The following is a 19,194-nucleotide window of genomic DNA, read 5'->3' as shown; positions in this document are numbered from 1 at the left end:
AGTAAAGTGTGCCGCTTGGGATATTATTTAAATTATGAAGAGAGGATATTGTGAGCACTGAGCGGACACCAACACGCAAGGCAGGATCAGAGTGGGCCACCACGGCCGTTTATTGTGATAAGTGCGCTCAGGCGCGCGGCATTAATATGCAACTCAGAACACAATGTCTCTTTAAACAACGGAAAATCCTCCTCTTCGCTGCCGTCAGTCGCACAGGCAGGAATGGGGGGTTAGTTAGGGTCCTTTTCCCTAACTGGGCTTAGTCGCCTCAATATAACCCACTCCGGGTCTGACAGGTGCTATATTGACAGGTATAGCCTATATACGGCTGTCAGTACTCCCCCGGGGTGCTGGAGCTCTCACTCTCTCCGTGGTATTTATTATAGGTTCGTCCAGGGCGACGGGTTACCGTCGAGCATGCCCGAACTGTCCCTCTCAGTAGTCAGTGGGGAATGAGAGCAGAGGCAGTCAATCCTTCCCTTTTAACCTTGGCGTAGGTGCGTACACTTGGCATTGAGCCAATAGGTAGGCGGGGTAGTACGTCTGGTCGATGACGAGGCCAAGTAGGCGTGTTCTCCTTGGCCGCGCTCTGCCTCCTCCCCACTGGCTGTCTGGGCTCCTATGCTCACCTGGCGGCTGGTTGCCTAGCGACACCCCACACATCCTCCCTCCAAGCTTGTCGGTGCCACCGGAAGCTTCAGTTTCCTCTTCTCCCTCATATCGTCTGGACAAGGCGTCCGCATGAGCGATGGTTCTCCCCGGTCGGTGCTCTACGTCGAAGCAGTAGTCTTGCAATTCTAGGAACCATCTGGTCACTCGATCGTTCCGGTCCTTATTTCTGGCCATCCATTTCAGGGGGGCGTGGTCGGTGATGACCGTGAAGCGCCGGCCCCAGAGATAGTACCGGAGGTGATGGATGGCCCACTTCACTGCCAGGCACTCCTTCTCCACAGTGGCGTAGTTTCGTTCATGTTTCTTCAGCTTCCTGCTGATGTAGGTGACTGGGTGTTCTTCCTCGTCTATGCGCTGTGACAGCACCGCTCCTACTCCCGTACCTGACGCGTCTGTGTGTAGTATGAAGGGCTTGCTGAAGTCGGGCGCCTTGAGCACCGGCTCATCGCAGAGCGCCTCTTTCAGAAAACGGAAAGCCCCCTCCGCTTCGGGGGTCCAGGTGACGTGGAGTGGGAGGTTTTTCTTTGTCAGGTCGTAGAGCGGCGCTGCAACGGTAGCAAAGTCTTTAATGAACTTTTGATAGTATGATATTAGTCCCATAAATGATTTCACCTGTTTTTTGGTGCCCGGGCGGGGCCAATCCCGGAGCCGCTCCACTTTCCTCTGCTGGGGCTTCACACAGCCTCGGCCCACCGTAAAGCCGAGATAGTCAGTCTCCCTTGAGCCGACGCGGCATTTTTTAGCGTTGGCTGTCAGTCCCGCCTCTCTCAGGGCTCCTAGTATATTTTCCAAATGTTGCAAGTGCAACCGCCAGGTGGCGCTGTGGATTATCACATCATCCAAATATTCTGCCGAGTATTCCCTATGGGGTCTTAGGACGCGGTCCATTAATCTCTGAAATGTTGCTGGGGCGCCGTGGACACCAAACGGGAGGACAGTATATTGAAAAAGGCCGTCTGGGGTGGAAAACGCGGTCTTGGGTTTGGCTCGCTCGGTGAGGGGAATTTGCCAGTAGCCTTTTGTCAAATCAAGGGTGCTTATGAACCTTGCGGGGCCTAGCCGCTCAATTAATTCATCGGCTCTAGCCATGGGGTACGCGTCAAAAGAGGAGACCCCATTTAGTTTGCGAAAGTCGTTGCAAAATCTTAGGGAGCCATCTGGCTTTGGGACAATTACAATGGGACTCGCCCAGGGGCTATGAGACTCTTCTATCACTCCTAACTTTAACATCTTTTCTATCTCTTCTTTAATCGCTATGCGCCTGGCCTCAGGCACACGATATGGTCGCTGGCGAATAGTTTTTCCCGTGGTTTCTATATCGTGCTTAATTAGGTGGGTTCGCCCAGGGATCTCCGAGAATACGTCACTATTCCGACTGAGGAGTTCTTTTACGTCCTGCCGCTGGGACGGGGACAGGTCCTCCCCCGTGGGGACAGCGGCTGTGGGAGGAGGAGAGAGAGCCGTTAATAGGACAGAGGATGGCACGGGACCGGGGGCTTTCCACTTTTTCAGGATATTCACATGGTAGATTTGTTGGCCTTTTCGCCGACCGGGCTGTTTTACTCTGTAATTCACTGGTCCTATTTTCGCTTCAATCTCATACGGTCCTCTCCATTTAGCTAGAAACTTGCATTCGCTGCTGGGCACTAAAACAAGGACTTGTTCTCCCACCTGGAATTCTCGGACACGCGCCCCTCGGTTGTAGGTGCGCGCCTGGTCTCGTTGTGCGCGCTCCATGTGCTCGCGCACCATAGGCCAAACCTTGCGGGTGCGCGCCTGCAGTTTGTCCACGTGCTCAATGACAGAGCGGTGTGGGGAGGGTTGTGTTTCCCAGGTCTCCTTGGCAACGTCTAACAGGCCTAGTGGTCTCCGCCCATACACCAATTCAAATGGTGAGAAGCCTGTAGACGCCTGGGGAACCTCTCGGATAGAAAACAAGACATACAGAATTAGCTGATCCCAATCCCTCCCATAAATGTCCACCAGCCTCCGCAGCATTTTCTTTAGGGTTTGGTTGAATCGTTCAACAAGGCCGTCCGTTTGTGGGTGGTACGGTGATGTGCGAATGCGCTTCACTTTTAGCCATTTATAGAGCGTGGACATTACTCGGGACATGAAACATGTACCTTGATCCGTTAAAATTTCGTCCGCTATGCCAACCCGGGTAAATAACATCATGAGCTCGTGTGCTACTGTTTTAGTGGCCGAGCGTAGTGGGATGGCCTCGGGATAGCGGGTGGCATAATCAACTATAACCAATATATATCGGTGCCCACGGGCTGACTTTGGTAATGGGCCGACAATATCCATAGCCAGCCGTGCGAACGGTGTCTCAATGATGGGCAGGGGGATAAGAGGGTTGCGATAAGTAGGCTTAGGAGCGGTTATTTGGCAGACTTCACAACTCTGGCAAAAATCATCTACAGCCCTCCTTATGCCAGGCCAGTAAAAGCGATCCAATATTCAATCGTATGTCTTTTGACAGCCCAAGTGTGCCCCCAACTGGTGAGAGTGTGCTAGGTGCAGGACGCGGGTGATGTACTGCTTTGGAACCAGCAGCTGCTCTATTTCCTCGTCTCTTTTATTTTTCGTGACTCTATACAACAACCCATTGTGCACGATAAAGTAGGGATAGTTTAATGCACTCACCCCATCCTGTTTCTTCCCTTCGACGACAGATACGTGCATTCGGGCCATTTCCAAGTTCGGGTCGGACCACTGGGCCGTGGCGAATTCTCCCTGCCGGTTCGGGTGGCCAGGCTCCGCTATGGGGAACTCGGCGAATGGGTCCCCTTCTGTGTCCCCGGTCGTGCTGGGTGGTCCGTGCTCCTCCGGTGCGCTCCTCTCCTCCTCGCTGGCGGGGGTCTCACTCTGTGGCTCGTCCATAGGTGGTGGGAAGGCGGGGCATGCGGGTCGGGGATCGCTCGGGGGCTGCGCTGCGCGTCGGCGGTGCCGGCGGGACTGGCCTCGCCAGCCCGGGTTCCAGTGTCGCTCAAAGAGTGAGCAGTCGGTTCCAATCAACAGGGGGACGGGTAGGTTGGGAACTACACCTGCCTTCACCGTGGCACTGCCTTTCGTGGTCTGTACATGTATCTGGCACACCAGGTAGCGCCGCTGATCACCGTGCACGCAGTTTACTGGTATCGAGTCCCTCTCCAACGGTCCTGCGTAGTCGGCGTGGACCAGTGTGACGACACTGCCTGAGTCCAGCAGGGCCTGGCTGTCAACAGCGTTGATTTTGACAGGCATGTTGGCGTGACCACGGGAAGCGGTGCCGGTGTGGAGACAGGCTTGGGGACCGTCCGTGCTGCTGGCCGAGGGCATCAAGACGTCCGCCCTGCCTGGGCACGCCCATGAAAGGTGGTCGTCCTGACCGCACACGTAGCAGCGCCTCGGCGGTCCTCGGCCGCCTCTATCTTGGCCGGCGGTGCGCTGTTGGGTTGGCGAGCGCCCTGAGGGGGGGCCTCGTCGTCTGTCCCGGCCGCCGCCGCGCTCCTCGCCACTCTGCTTCGGGGCCTCCGTTTTCGCTCCTCTCGTCATCTCCACTATTGCCTGGTGGTTCTCTAGCAGACCTATAAGCTCGTCTACTGACGCGGGGCTGACTTGGGACGCGTATAGCCGGGCATCCGGCGGTAACCCTCTGATGCATCGATCAATGACTAGCCTGTCTACCGGCGTGAGGTCGCCGGGGCTCGTTAGCCAGCTGTGCGTCATGCGTAATAGCGCGGCCACCTGAGCGCGTGCTGGTTGTTCTGGGTGATATGCCCAATTGTGATACCGCTGTGCTCGAGCCGGGAGGTTCAATCCTTGACGGGCGAGAATAGCGTTTTCTTAATCTTTGAAAGTCCCGTGACTCGGCTAGGGATAAATCTCTCCATGCTTGCTGGGCCTCCCCAGTGAGGAACGGGGCCAGAATACTAGCCCACTCAGCGACTGGCCACCGCTCTCGAGCTGATACGCGCTGGAACAGCTCGATATATGCTTCAATATCATCGTCGGGGGATAGTTTGGTAAAGACTTCGCTTGGATTTCTCCAAGCGATTTCTCTTTGCTGGATTGTGGCTATATGCTAAGCTAAACACAACACATAAGTCAATGTATGTGATTGTGTGCAGGCTAATGTGCTGAAAACAGAGTAAAAGGCCAGTATGGAATAAATTGAAATGTGAAGGGAAACAAGAGACTTGAGACTATATCATAATTGTTCGGCACACTGTGGCGGATTCTCTCTGGTGACAAGTGGATCTGCTTCATTGTGAACCTACCTCAGACCCATCAACCACGTTGGAAGACATCACCCTGTCCAGCTATTGAGCCGTTCAAGGGGACGGTAGGACAGTTAAACCAAGAGACCACAACAAGGAGTACTTTATTTTATTTTTTTATTATTCTGAGATCTCAGTATTACATTGGTTGGGCCCAACACTAAATAAGAGACATTTTGAAGGTTTTAGGGAACCTAAGGTTGGTTGAACAATATTTTGGGCGCCTAGTGTACATCCGGTGTGCACTCCTTTTATTTTCATTGTTTATTGTATTTTATTTGATTTGTTGATGTGTTGTTTACATCTCGATGTGAAGATGTAACCCAGGCTTGAAATCACCAGCCTGTATTTAAAATAATTAATGTGATGAATAAATAAGTTCATTTTCAGTTGATTTAAAAGTGTTAGAAACAATCTAAAATGCTTTGAAATAACATGCATTTAAGTTATACAATTCTATCTAAAATGTTGCTCTGCAAGTCTGTTTAAAATGTAAAACAAGCTATATACATGAAAGGAAACAAGTTGCAAACATACAAACCAGGGTGTCTAGCCTATTTCAGCACAAGGTTAAAATTACCTGGCTCTGTGACTGCCACCCTAGTTGGCCAATCAGTGAGCCTGTAAGAGTTTATGTCCAGCCTACCAGTGATGCTACTTCCTGTCAGTACTTAAGCAGGAAAACTTCCTTTTCCTGTTCAATGCAACACATGGTGTTATGGTGCTATGCTGTAGTGAACAAACACAGAGAGAGAATCCTTTGCCATCTGCTTGGTAAGATTACAGAATAATCTTCCAAACCAACATTCCACATTCTTAATGTTGTTGGACAGCTTCTGATCTGTATATTGTGTCATTTTAACTTTGTAGAGCAGTATTTGACCGAATGTTGCCAATCACCGACCAGCCAGGTGATTGCAGTCTGAGCCAGATCATTCATTGATCAGCGGTGAGCCACAAGGTGCCAATGATTCATTTTGTGTACATGTTCTGTTTTGAAACACTCTGGTCTTATTTTGTTCTTTACTGAAGGAGTATGTAATTTCTGTGTATGAGTATTTTGTGTTGTGTTGTGTAGTAATTGAAGGTACATTTTTAGTGCATCTCTCACCTGTTGCTAGCCAGGGTGAGATATTAAGCACGTTTGAGCCATTACATACCTTTGCACAACCTCATTTCATTTATGATGATTAATAGTAAGAGAAATCTATGAAAATCTGGGAACTAAATCGTTACCAAGAAATTTTTACCAATGTGTTTCTAAAGGTGTCTAATAACATGTACTAAAAGTTTGAAATTCAACTCCCGTGGGAAATTGAGTTAGCATAATATGTGAAGCATGTGACATATGAAACTAGGGTTTTCATGATTCTGAATCCATTCCAAGCATTAGTTTTGCACAAAAAACACTCCTTGGGAGGAAATGGCCTCACAAACGTGATGAGGTCAGCACATTTGGTCAAGTGGATATGGCCTAATTTAGCCCAAGGAGTGTTTTTTTTGTGCAAAACTAATGCTTGGAATGGATTCAGAATCATGAAAACCCCCTAGTTTCATATGTCACATGCTACTTAAAGATTGATGACATTTTGACTTTTTTGCCTTATATAGGATGTTAAGGGTTTGGTCACATATTCTGCTAATAACTCAATTTCCCACAGGAGTTGAATTTCAAACTTTTAGTATATGTTATTAGACACCTTTAGAAACACATTGGTGAAGAAATTTCTTGGTAACGATTTAATTCCCAGATTGGTCAAATACCTGATAAAATGCCCTTACTATAAGGACGCATTTCATGTATTTTTATTTTTGTGAAGAAAGGAAACAGTTCATTGAATAATTGAAGCTGTAAAAGAAAATGAGCGCTTTGAACATTTTGAATGTTTTCAATGTATTTGAAATACATGATTACTAGTGATCGACCGATATGGGTTTTGGCCGATATATCCGATCACCGATTAGTGGACAATCAAAAAGCCGATAGCCGATATTATGAACCGATATTAATTTAAGTTAAAAAAAATGTTTAAATTCCAACAAGAATTCCTTTAAATGCATTGGAGAATGCTTTTTTTTTAATTCAAGTGCAAACATGTACTGTAGCAGCATATATATAATTTTTTCAATATCTATCTATCTATGAATGCACCAAGTGTGTGTGTGTGTGTGTGTGTGTGTGTGTGTGTGTGTGTGTGTGTGTGTGTGTGTGTGTGTAATTGTCCAGAACTGCCCCAAAAAGGCCTCTGCCCGGGCCCATGCGGCGCCCAGCGTCCATATATGGAGCTGGCCTGTTCTGACCTCACAGCACTCCATATTTGGGCATGCCTGACACAGAAGACAGAACTCCACAAGCTGGCTGCATATACTCCCTATTTGGGCATGCCTTACAAAGAACTCCATATATGGGCATAAAAGGGAGACAGACATAATATCTGGGTGGGGCATTCATTTCCAACTTGCATCGTTCCAAGTAGGTCAGTGCCCAATGGGCTGTAGAGGCCCCACGGGCACCGTTCTAGTTTATCAAAATTGGTGATCTACAAGCCCACAGCACATTGCAGCATTCTCAGCATGTTGAGAGCTTGTAGATCTGCTGCCCAAACTCTCCAAAGCCATGTGACCTTGTTGTTTTTACTCCACCACTGAAATTTGCCACTTTCAAGATGGTGATCTTTTTTTAATGCATGTAGAATTTGTTTTTACCATTCATTTTATATCAATAAAAGACAATATGTCTCAAAACACTGGCCAACAGTAAAATTATTGGCAACTAAATTAATATGAATTAGAAATTAAGACTGACAATGCTAATGATTGGTTCATTCTTCATTGGCTTGCAGTTAGTTATTGCATATAGCCAAAATGCAATAATCATATTAGGCTGGTCAGGATGGGGGGAAAAAGTTGTCCTTCAGTTGGCTGGCGCGCGCTGCGCGCGCGCGCACACACACACACACACACACACACACACACACACACACACACACACACACACACACACACACACACACACACACACACACACACACATCAATAGACAACGTGTTACAGCTGTTGTTTGCAGCGTTAGCAGGCAGCAGCTAGCTTGGCTAACGTAGTTCTACCACTGCTCTCTGTGACTCTGTCCCTCTCACGTGTGGATTTTATTTTGGTTAATTGAAGATGAAAACAGCAAAGCTTTTTATGGTAACAAGGTTAGTAGCCTATAATCCTTTCTCCTCTCTCTGACTCCGTGTGTGTGTGTGAGAGGAGACGTCAGTGCAGAGTGTGTGTCTGACTGTCTGTAGAGTGGAGCCGTGTCTACTCCAGGGGGTGGAGGCGGAGCACTGGGAGTCAGACACGCAGCTATACATCTCCTTACAACCGTACTCTACCGGATTTTCAATGAAAGTGGTTGTTTCACCATGTTTGCGCATTTATGAGAAATATAATAATCGGCCGTTTTTTTCCGATTATTTGTTTTTAGCACCGATATTAATTAAAATCATGAATATCGAAGCCGATAATCGGCCGTCGATCACTAATGATTACAAGGAATGAGAACATGAATACGTTAATTAATGTTATGGGAATATTAAAACATGGTTTACACAGTGTGTGTGAATAACACATGCCATTGGATCTTGTCTGATCTACTAGGTCAGGTTTTTATAGATTGGGTGATTCAGATTCCCCTCCTCATTCCCTGGAGTGTCACGTGGAACAGTGGAGAGGAGGACAGCGCATCCCTTCCCATTCCAAAACCTTCCCAACTCCAAACCCAACGATCCAACATCAACGATTCCCCAGATAAGAATCCCAGTGCATGCTGGGTGGCGAGCTACAGATCCGAGTCTGGATGCTGATGGTGTCTTCCCCTCCCTCACTGATCGTGTGGTAGGACCAATCAGAACACTGTCTGATACAGATTAAAGGGCCCCAACGAACAAACTAAACAAAAACTTTGGGAACACTAGGGTTTCATATTTTGCCGGCTTTTCTTTTTGTTTATTTTCCATGATACTGCAGTTGTTGTAATATTTCCGATGTCCTTAATTGGCAATAATAATAAGTGGCCACATAACAAATTCAATTGATTGTTGTCTGTGTCATTATTGATGTGCATTGCACTGGCTCTTAAAAACTTAGAGTGCTTCTGATGCTAGTCCAGGTATTCACAAACACGCTGTTGATCACTCCTACCTGTTCTCTATTACTAATTGGTAATTAGGGTTACAAAGACTTAATTGGAAAATAATTGAGGAAACAAAAGGGAAGTGAACAAAAGAGGAAACTGAACAAACTCCATAAATATTTGTTTTATCATACTTCCAATCACGGTGTGTGTGTGTGTGTGTTTTGTGTGCTGGAGGTTTTACTGCTCTATACAGAGTTGCTACTACCAATCTCCTTATTGAACCTAGAGAATTGATGCATAGAACCCCAGATATTGATGATATAGATGATCACAGGTGAACAAGGGTTAGGAGTTAATATTAAACAAACTTATTTCTATTTGAGCAACTTTCTTGGACAAAGTTTTGGAGTCGGACATCGGACTAGTTCACGCTTGACTAGCTTGTTTTATAAGGAGTAAATGAGGCATTTAAATGACTTGACCAAAGAATCCTGGCTATAGCATTGCTAGCATCGTTTCTATGAAGGCATTGGTCGAGGTGACACACACACAAGTCAACGTTAGCTGTTATTAGCATTAGCATACTGCCATTGAAATAGCACCTTTCTGCTGAACGTGACCATGGCGAGTGTTCAGATGTGCATCACTAGCCACCAGAGGATATTAAGCCACATACTTGGACTGGTGCACGATGGGAGCAGATTGTTGATGTACAGATGTTCTGCAGCTGTGAGGTGGGCATCGGCTGCTGCTGGTGGCAGCAGCAGAAATGTTGCCACAACCTGTGCACATTGTGCCAAAGCCAGAACAGCCCCGAAAAAGAAGGAATTATCTGAAAAGAAACTGAGCTGTTACTTTGTGGACTACCGTAACGTGAAGTTATGTGCGGGGTCCGGCGGGAAGGGGGCCTGCACCTTCCACAGCGAGCCTCGTAAAGAGTGGGGGGGTCCCGGCGGAGGGAACGGCGGTGATGGAGGAAACATCATCATCAAAGTCGACCGGGTTGTCAAATCCCTGGCACAGGTTTGTCCACTGTACAGAGGAGAAAACGGACATTTCAGATTCTATACGGTTCCAGCAGGCGGAAGCATTTGCCTCCCTCTCCTCTCCTCCTCCCCCCCCCCCCCCCCCCCCCCCCCCCAATCCAGAATCCAACATTCCCCCCTCCCAACCCTCTCCTCCTCCTCCCCCCAATCCGGAATCCAACATTCCCCCCTCCCAACCCTCTCCTCCTCCCCCCCAATCCGGAATCCAACATTCCCCCCTCCCAAACCTCTCCTCCTCCTCCCCCCCCAATCCGGAATCGAACATCCCCCCCCCCCCCCCCTCCCAACCCTCTCCTCCTCCATTTGAAGAGACCATAATGGTCACTGGTGATTCCTCCCCAAGCACCCATCTCCCCCCATCTCCTCCTCAACAACACCTAAACACTAGTAAGTATTAAGACTGCATCTAAAATATTCTAATGTCATTATCACAGCAGAAGACACTAATGTTAACATTTTGTGTCATTTTCAGTCAGGATTTATATTGCATTTCTTTAATTGACACTCATCGGTGTTCATTTATGCATTTTCAGACACTTACAGAAACCACTTAAACCCTCAATAGTAAACTTGACTGTTGGCTTTGTACTTGTTCTGATCTTTTTTTCCCCCTCTATCAAATCTCTTTGCTGAAAATAATCCATGTACAAGCTCACAACGCATCGATCAATAATCAATAAATGATTATACTATAAAAGATTATACTATAAATATAATGCAATATCATTGTAATAAAACTGAATGCATACAATGCTACATTTCAGATGTCCCTGGTCCACAGTCCCATCTTCTACTCCTACACCATCCTTTAATTTAACTAATTATTTAGAAGGATGGCAGATGACACACTGTACCTTCCAGTAAGTAATAATCATTACTTGTGCAGCTAAAATTTGCTTGTGCAGTCTTCAAAATTCACACCTTCTACCAGGCCCACTAGCGCTGTAGCTGAACAGCAGCAGAAGGATATGGTTTTTAAGAGATTTAATAAGCTGTTATCAAGCTTCACAACCTGAGGTCTTCTGGTCTCCTCAACACAGATTTATGAGCTCACAGTAGGTACTGTAACTGGGTGCGAGACCCATGAAGAACTTTAATGTTTAACAAAGCAACCCTTAAAATGTATTCCAAATTTGACTGACAAATTGTGAAAGTAAAACATATAAGTGGTTTGAAATATGATTCAGACCATTATTCCAAAGCTTATTTTTACATTTTTGAATAAATAACCAATTTACCATTGAGGTGCCCACTTTTCCAGTTGCCAAACAAAATGCAGTGATGTCCATGATGCGTCACCTTGACCTTGTAGAAGGGTGATGCAGTGTACATTATACCTTGTCTTTCCCCTGTGGATAGTAGACATGCAGGTGACCAATGTTTGTCACAATATTTGTTAACAATTTCTGGGATTAGTGGTAAGAATTGTGTTTATCTTAGGATATATTTCACTGTTAAGTATTGACACTACATGTGCAAGAGAAGAAAAAATAAAAATAACATAATTATAGGTAATTTAAGTTTGCACAAATTGTGTTACTAACAGGCATCCCTTCAGAGCTCCCACCGGACCCTCCCAGACCAAGTATCTCTGGACGCAACCGGAGAAAGAAGCAGGGTATGTTGTTTTTTCAAGAAATTGAGTTACTGAGTTTGACAACCTGTCTTCAGGCAGACTGTTACAGAGTCTTTGTATTGATGGGAGAAAGGTCTGGTCACTTAAGACATCAGGTTAAGACTGGCACATAATTGAATGATGAGGTCAGTTGTGTAAAGAGAGCCTTAACATATTTTTTAGTTTTACATGTTCAAATTGCCTGGTTATTGATTGATCTGTGAAATGTACATAATTACAGGCCATAGGAATTTAAGTTTGTACAAACTGTCACTCACAGGTGTGCCTACAGAGCCTCCAAGACCCTCTGCAACCAGAGCACAGAAGGGTATGTCTAAGTACCTATGTAAGACATTTAAAAGTGATTACTGAGTTTGTAAGTCTGCCACCTTGTCTGTTGAAGTGTCCTCATGTATGTACTAAGAAGCAGACCAACTCTTTAACACAAGTAAGACGCGCGAACGCGGGAAGCGAACGCAGCTCGTAAATTGCAATAACAACATTTAGAATAAATCACGTACTTTAAGGGTTTTTTTTGTTCTTTTTTTTAAGTTAAGTTTTTTTAAGTTACGTTTTTTTTAAAGTTTTTTTCTTTTTAAGTTTGTTTTTTAAGTTAATTGTTTTTTTTCAGTTACGTTTTTTTGTATTAAGTTAAGTTGTTTGTGTGTGTGTGTGTGTGTGTGTGTGTGTGTGTGTGTGTGTGTGTGTGTGTGTGTGCATGTGTTTTTGTGTGTGATACAGCTGCGCCCTCTGGTGGCTCTTTTTTAAGATTCTTTTTAAGTTAAGTTTTTTTAAGTTAAGTTTTTTTAGTTTTTTCTTTTTAAGTTTGTTTTTTAAGTTAAGTTTATTTTTATTAAGTTAAGTTGTGTGTGTGTGTGTGTGTGTGTGTGTGTGTGTGTGTGTGTGTGCGTCAAGGGGGCAGGCAGACTTTCCAACGTTGAAGCTCTGGGTCCTAGTGGTAGGAGGAGGGACTACAGGCGGACCCGTGGATTCATGACCGGGAAACCCCGTGCAGCTGGGCTTTAACGTTGAGCGCTCGGTTGCCCTACGTCACCCAGGACCTCAAAGTTGAGGTCCGGGGAGGGACTTCCGGCAGTCTTCCGGGTGCTTCAAAACGCCACTGAGCAACTTCCACTGACATGAATAGCTGGGGGGGCGGAGCTTCGCGCCAGTTCAGTCTCTATTATATATATACTCTATGGTGTGCGTGCATGTGTTTTTGTGTGTGATACAGCTGCGCCCTCTGGTTGCTCTTTTTTTTTTTTTTTTTTAAGTTACGTTTTTTTAGTTTTTTCTTCTTAAGTTTTTTTATTAAGTTAAGTTGTTTGTGTGTGTGTGTGTGTGTGTGTGTGTGCATGTGTTTTTGTGTGTGATACAGCTGCGCCCTCTGGTGGCTCTTTTTTTTAAAGATTCTTTTTAAGTTAAGTTTTTTGAAGTTAAGTTTTTTTAAAAGTTTTTTCTTTTTAAGTTTGTTTTTTAAGTTAAGTTTTTTTTTAAGTTAAGTTTTTTTTATTAAGTTAAGTTGTTTGTGTGTGTGTGTGCGCGTGCATGTGTTTTTGTGTGTGATACAGCTGCGCCCTCTGGTGGCAGGCGGGTGGTGTTACAGCATACACACAAACCAATTTTAACCAATTTAGACCTGGTATAACCTATACTTTGTTATACTGTACCTTTCATGCCGGGAGCTACCTCCGTCTCATAGCAACACTTAGTTTTTCCAGACTATTATTCCAAAGCTTATTTTTTACATTTTTGAATAAATAACCAATTTACCATTGAGGTGCCCACTTCTCCAGTTACCAAACAAAACACAGTGATGTCCATGTGTCACCTTGTAGAAGGGTGATGCAGTGTACATTATTCTGATTGGACACGTGGGTCATGTTCAACATGGAGAAACACACCACTTTCAAAGGGAACCTTGTCTTTCCCTGTGAATACAGACAGAATACAGACATGCAGGTGACCAATGTTTGTCACAATATTTGCTAACACTGTCTGGGATTAAAGAATTGAGTATCCGTTGGATATATTTCAAGTATTGACACTACATGTGCAAGACAAAGTCCCCTCATTGGAAAATAATATAAAATAAATTAACATAATTATAGGTCACTGGAATTTAAGTTTGCACAAATTCTGTTTCTAACAGGCGTCTCTTCAGAGCTCCCACCGGACCCTCCCAGACCAAGTACTTCTGGACACAAGAGAAAGAAGCAAGAGAAGAAGCAGGGTATGTTGTTTTTCAGGTTAAGACTGGCACATACTTGAATTATGAGGTTAGTTGGGTGCCAGACCAGCATTAAAAGTGGAAAAAGTAAGCTTTGAAATGAATTCTAAAGGCCTATTCATAGTCTGGATTTTCGGTGGTGAGGTGACCACCGCTCCGGAGCTGTAATAACGTGGAGTGGTGGTGAGTAAAAACAGAGAGAAGGGCTGGGGAGAGCGGTGGTTTGCTCTTTACCGCGGCTCTGTGACGTCATGTTGTAGTTGCGGTGGTCACCTCACCACCGATAAATCAGACTATGAATAACGCTTACATTTGACTGACAAGCACCTTAAATTAGGGTTTTCTGTTATAATTGTGGTTCAATATTAGACCCACTTCCTCAGATACTTTACAGGCACTTCAACACATGTACAGGGTTGGGCAACATTATTTTTTTCAATAACAATAGTTTGGACTACACCCTGGAAATGTCCTTTACATTAGAAAATGAATATGAACACAAATGGAAATAAAATACAGCAGTTTTATTTGCACAGGTATCCCAAAAATTTGATTAAATTTGAGTTTTCGTCTTAGTATCTGGAAACTGAAAGACACCACCTTGCTCTTCAACTCGAGTGAGTTGGTGAGTTATCTTTTGGTGTGCATGGACACATTCAAAGAACTATGAACAAAAAAGATTGCTCAGATCGAGCATTCCAGAATCCCTTTTATTTCAAGGGATCATGAAAAACAATGGATTGCTAACTGACTATAAGTTGCTTCATGAGATAAAACTCACCTGGAGGATATCAAACCCTTGTCTTTGTCTAAATCTTATTCTTTTTTTTCTCCTTCTGTTTTCCATTTTTGCATCTTTTTAGGCTGCAGACTTTGTAAAAGCATTAGAGACACAAAATGTGTTTTTGACTGCGTCGAATAGTACTGGATTTACCAGTGGCTGCTGAAATGGCTAACACTTATTTGTGTCTGTGTGGCCGTCTGTAGAATGGAGAAATGGCTCTTATCGTCTGGCACCCTTGCACATCATGGTAAGATCTCAGGATTTTGTTCAGCTTTGGCAGTTTTCAAATGTGCTTCTATAAATATGTTTTAGTACCAGACATTTGTGAAACAGATCCTAAGCTTTGGATCTGTTTAACATTTGATTTTATGATACCACATTCAAATGAAATAATCTTGTGGTACAACTATATTAAATGATTTTAACAGTTGTGTGCATTCATGGATGTTTTACAGTGGAAAGCAATGGGAGGACACATGGGAGCCAGCCGAAGGATTCAAATTGTTTTAGAGTTTGTTTTATTGTTTTATTGTTTAAATAAATTGTTTATTACAATTTCCTTCTTTGCCTATTTATAATTGAACTGCCATTTACTTCAGAATTGTTTCCTACATATGCAGTCTATTTAGAATTTCTTATATGCAAGTTGTGCAATTTTATATACTACAAGCAGCTTATATATATATATATATATATATATATATATATATATATATATATATATATATATATATATATCTTATATATATATCTTCTTGAAGAAAAGAGTGAGGAGAAGCGGGAGAGGTTATTTTTCATGACACTAAGTGCTCATGTCGAAACTGAAAAATATCCTACAAACATGTCTTTCAGGTGGCAGAACTATTTTGAGTTGGTGGCTATGGACCTTCTTAAACTGACACAAATGGCGGGTAATTGTCATTGTGGGCACTGGGCAGAGGCATACCCTTATAAGAGCAAAACAGCCAGAGACTGTAGAGACGCATGTCATTACATGTAGCAGCAAAGGAGGGGACACATCCACCGTTATCACAGGGAGTGTAAGTATTGCATACATAAATGTAAAAAACAGCCATACATTTTGATTGATAATGTTTTTACATGGTACCAACACAAGTACAATATGCTGATGAAGAGGTTGAAATGTGTGCGTAGGGTTCAGGTGAAGAAGAAACGGAAGCAATTTGAGGAAGACATGGAGAGGATTTGGACCCGGGCTGGACTGAAGAAGGCTAGAGGGATACATTGCACCTAATATCTTTATCTTTTTGTCTAGCGTATAATGGGGGATGATATGAGTGTGATGAAGAGGATGAGGAAGAAGCCTGTCGTCAGTGGATGTCACAACAAAGGAGGGGACACATCCGCCATTATCACAGGGAATGTAAGTATTACATAAAAAAGGACAAAACATCCATACATTTTGATCATGTTTTTGCATGGTGATTATGGTGATTACATGGTGAATATCTTGACCAGGAACGTCCACAACCAATCGCATCATCCCCTCTGGCTGGTCAAGGAGCGAATCAAAGCTCAGAGGGCCCAGGGGCCCTCAGAAGAGAACAGCAGTAGTGCATGTATGATGGCGTTGCTGTGTCTTCGACTGTGCACCCTGCCCGGGAGAAGAGTGGGACTTGGGCGTCGTTGCTATGCAACAGTTGGTGGTGCTACTATGTCAAAATCACGGGAGAAATTGGATGAGCGTCCAGTTTTTCAGTTTGCACACTGCAAGTGTGCTTGCCTTACGAGGCCCTGGGCTGTTTTTTTTAGAACACGGAGGGATTTGAGCCAGCTGTTCTCCAGAACAGGGCAAAAAATATCTACAACCAATAACTAAGCACACATCTGAACCAATTGACATTTCTGATGTCACCCCAGTGACATCAGCAATGATGTGAGAAAACGTCACGTTACTTTGGAGCCACATTACTCTGGCATAGTGATTTTAAACGTCAAACATCAACAGCGACTTTCTCGTGGTTCAGTGGTATTCAAATACTTTGCATGTTTTTTCCACAATCGAGTTCACCAGTTAACCGACACATTCTGTACAGTAGGCCTATAGCTTGCTTTTTGTCACACCGATAAACAAACGGACCCCACAGGTTCTGATTCCGAAGCGAAGATGCTGTCTTACATCGTTGGTCTGATCCGCGGTGGCTTTGACTCCATCCTCAGCCTCATATTTGGGCTGCTCTTCCCCAAGAGGAGGCCCGCCCTCACGTTAGAGGACCCAGACGTTGAGGTTGCACTGCGGATGATAGGACACAAGGAAATTCCGTTTTGCTCTGCCCTCTCCGGAGCACGTCCTTGGACTGCCCGTCGGGCAGCACATTTATCTGTCCGCCAAAATAGACGGGAAGCTGGTCGGTCGGCCGTACACACCCGTGTCCGGTGACGACGACAAAGGCTACGTGGATCTGGTGGTGAAGATTTACTTCAGGGATGTCCATCCCAGGTACCCAGAAGGTGGGAAGATGAGTCAGTATTTGGAGAGCCTCAAGATCAATGACACGATCGACTTCAGAGGGCCCGGTGGCCCGATCGTCTACAGGGGCCACGGCACGTTTGCTATCCAAAAGGATAGGAAGTCACCAGCTGTGATAAAGAAAGCCACACGAGTGGGCTTGATTGCTGGAGGTACGGGGATCACTCCCATGCTGCAGATCATCACAGCGGTGGCGAAGGATCCTCGGGACACCACCGTGTGTCACCTCCTCTTCGCCAACCAGACCGAGAAAGACATCTTGCTTCGACCGGAGTTGGAGGAGATTGCGGCCGTCAACCCTGACCGCTTTAAGCTGTGGTTCACCGTGGACCATTTACTGTTCATAATACACACAAAATAATAAATGGAGCCAGCCAGTAAGTAAATCAAAACAAAGTCTAAAGAATGGAGCGGTCATATCCAGACAGACACTTGACAATTAACATAGCACACGACAGAATATACACAACGTGAGCCAGCCAAACGCCTGACCGCATACAAACCCCAACAAACTGAAAACTAAAGAAAGCAAAACAATAAATCACAAAATAACAATGAATCACTCAATAAAAAGCAATCCCAGCTATAGTGACGAATTCCACAATTGAACTGCCCTAAAAATAAAAGATTGGCTTCCCACGCTAGTTTTTATTTTTGGTCAAACATATCTGCAGTCTTCTCATATCAGTCTGAGCTGCGTTGACTCATACTGCACAGCAATAGTTTACGTGACTATAAATTATAAACTACTATTATTATTAACTTTGTCTGAAGTCAGGAGCCCTGCAATTTGCCCCAACCATTCGTGGCATTAGAGGGATCTGTGGTATGAGCTGTCCATGATAGATTGTTTTGTGTTTTAATTCCCTATAGTTTGACTTCTGAAACCGCATTGCTTTGTTCCCCAAATAAAGTAAATATGATTAAAAACATTTGTCAAAGACTTTTTCTTTGTGGGTGTGTGTGTGTGTGTGTGCGTGCGTCCGTGCCTGTGCGTGCGTCCGTGCCTGTGGCTGTGCGCGTGCGTGCGTGCGCACGCGCGCGCGCGTGTGTGTGTGTGTGTGTGTGTGTGAGTGAGAACACATACAACAGTAGTTTTGAACCCTTTTCATATTGTTTACCAACTCTTCATCATTTATAGCTCGGGACCACTTACAACCCCTTCAAGGACCACTGGTGGTCCCCGGACCACTGGTTGAAAGCCACTGACATAGCACCCCACTCCACCACCCCCCCGCCCTTGGGAACAGTGGAACACACACTTTCTCGCAGACAGTTTGATACATTTTGGATACAATGTCCCTGTGTGATCCCACCCCTCACCCTGTCTTTCCCCCCATGGGAACTCAACATTTAACTTACTCACTCACTGCAACATTGGGATAAAAAAAAAAAAAGCAAAAGTCCTGAATTCAAAATTTACTTGAGTAACAAAACAGTATTGGTAACAAAATGTACTTTAAAGTACCAAACGACTCATTGTGCAGAATGTCCCATTTCCCATTTCACTTTTGAAATGCATACAAATCTTTTGAAAATAGCAGATCTTCAAGCTATTTTCAAGTGACCGAAATGTATACACCACTGTCTGCAGCGGCATCGGACTATTTCACCATGACAAGGAGACATAATCCTGATTCAGAGGTTCTTTGTCAAATCCTTGACTGACAGAGAGGTTAGTAGTCAGGGATCAGTCACCCAACATTTGAGAGGACCTGTGATGTAACGCTATTATACTTTTGGTTTGTGATTTTTCTATTAATTTGGTCATTCAGGTCCACAGAATGAGAGGCCTTATCTGCCAGAAACATAAATAGAAAAAGGTTATAGCCATATTTCATACCCACATCTTAAGACCATTTCTACTGCATTATTTTGTGTGATCTGCAGTCTTCTGATCTTCAGAGGGATCTGTGGTATGAGCTGTCCATGATAGATTGTTTTGTATTTTAATTCCCAATGGTTTTACTT

General features: G+C 44.6%; 1 protein-coding gene and 1 pseudogene across 2 annotated transcripts in view; both read left to right on the top strand.

Moving 5' to 3' along the window:
* LOC306943933 (elongation factor Ts, mitochondrial-like) overlaps nucleotides 1-19,194 on the top strand; it is a gene marked incomplete at both ends in the record, with an annotated part of 292,477 nt that overhangs the window by 61,111 nt on the left and 212,172 nt on the right. The window lies entirely within an intron of this gene.
* LOC306915420 (NADH-cytochrome b5 reductase 3-like) lies at nucleotides 5,535-18,103 on the top strand (annotated as a pseudogene). The gene is made up of 6 exons (XR_013792503.1): nucleotides 5,535-5,711; nucleotides 5,808-5,898; nucleotides 8,580-8,816; nucleotides 15,585-15,772; nucleotides 16,009-16,116; nucleotides 16,212-18,103. The product of XR_013792503.1 is annotated as an NADH-cytochrome b5 reductase 3-like (transcript).

Source organism: Electrona antarctica (genome assembly GCF_951216825.1).
Source record: "Electrona antarctica genome assembly, chromosome: 2".
In the NCBI taxonomy this organism is placed as follows: Eukaryota; Metazoa; Chordata; class Actinopteri; order Myctophiformes; family Myctophidae; genus Electrona; species Electrona antarctica.
This window is presented reverse-complemented; position numbering and strand designations above follow the sequence as displayed.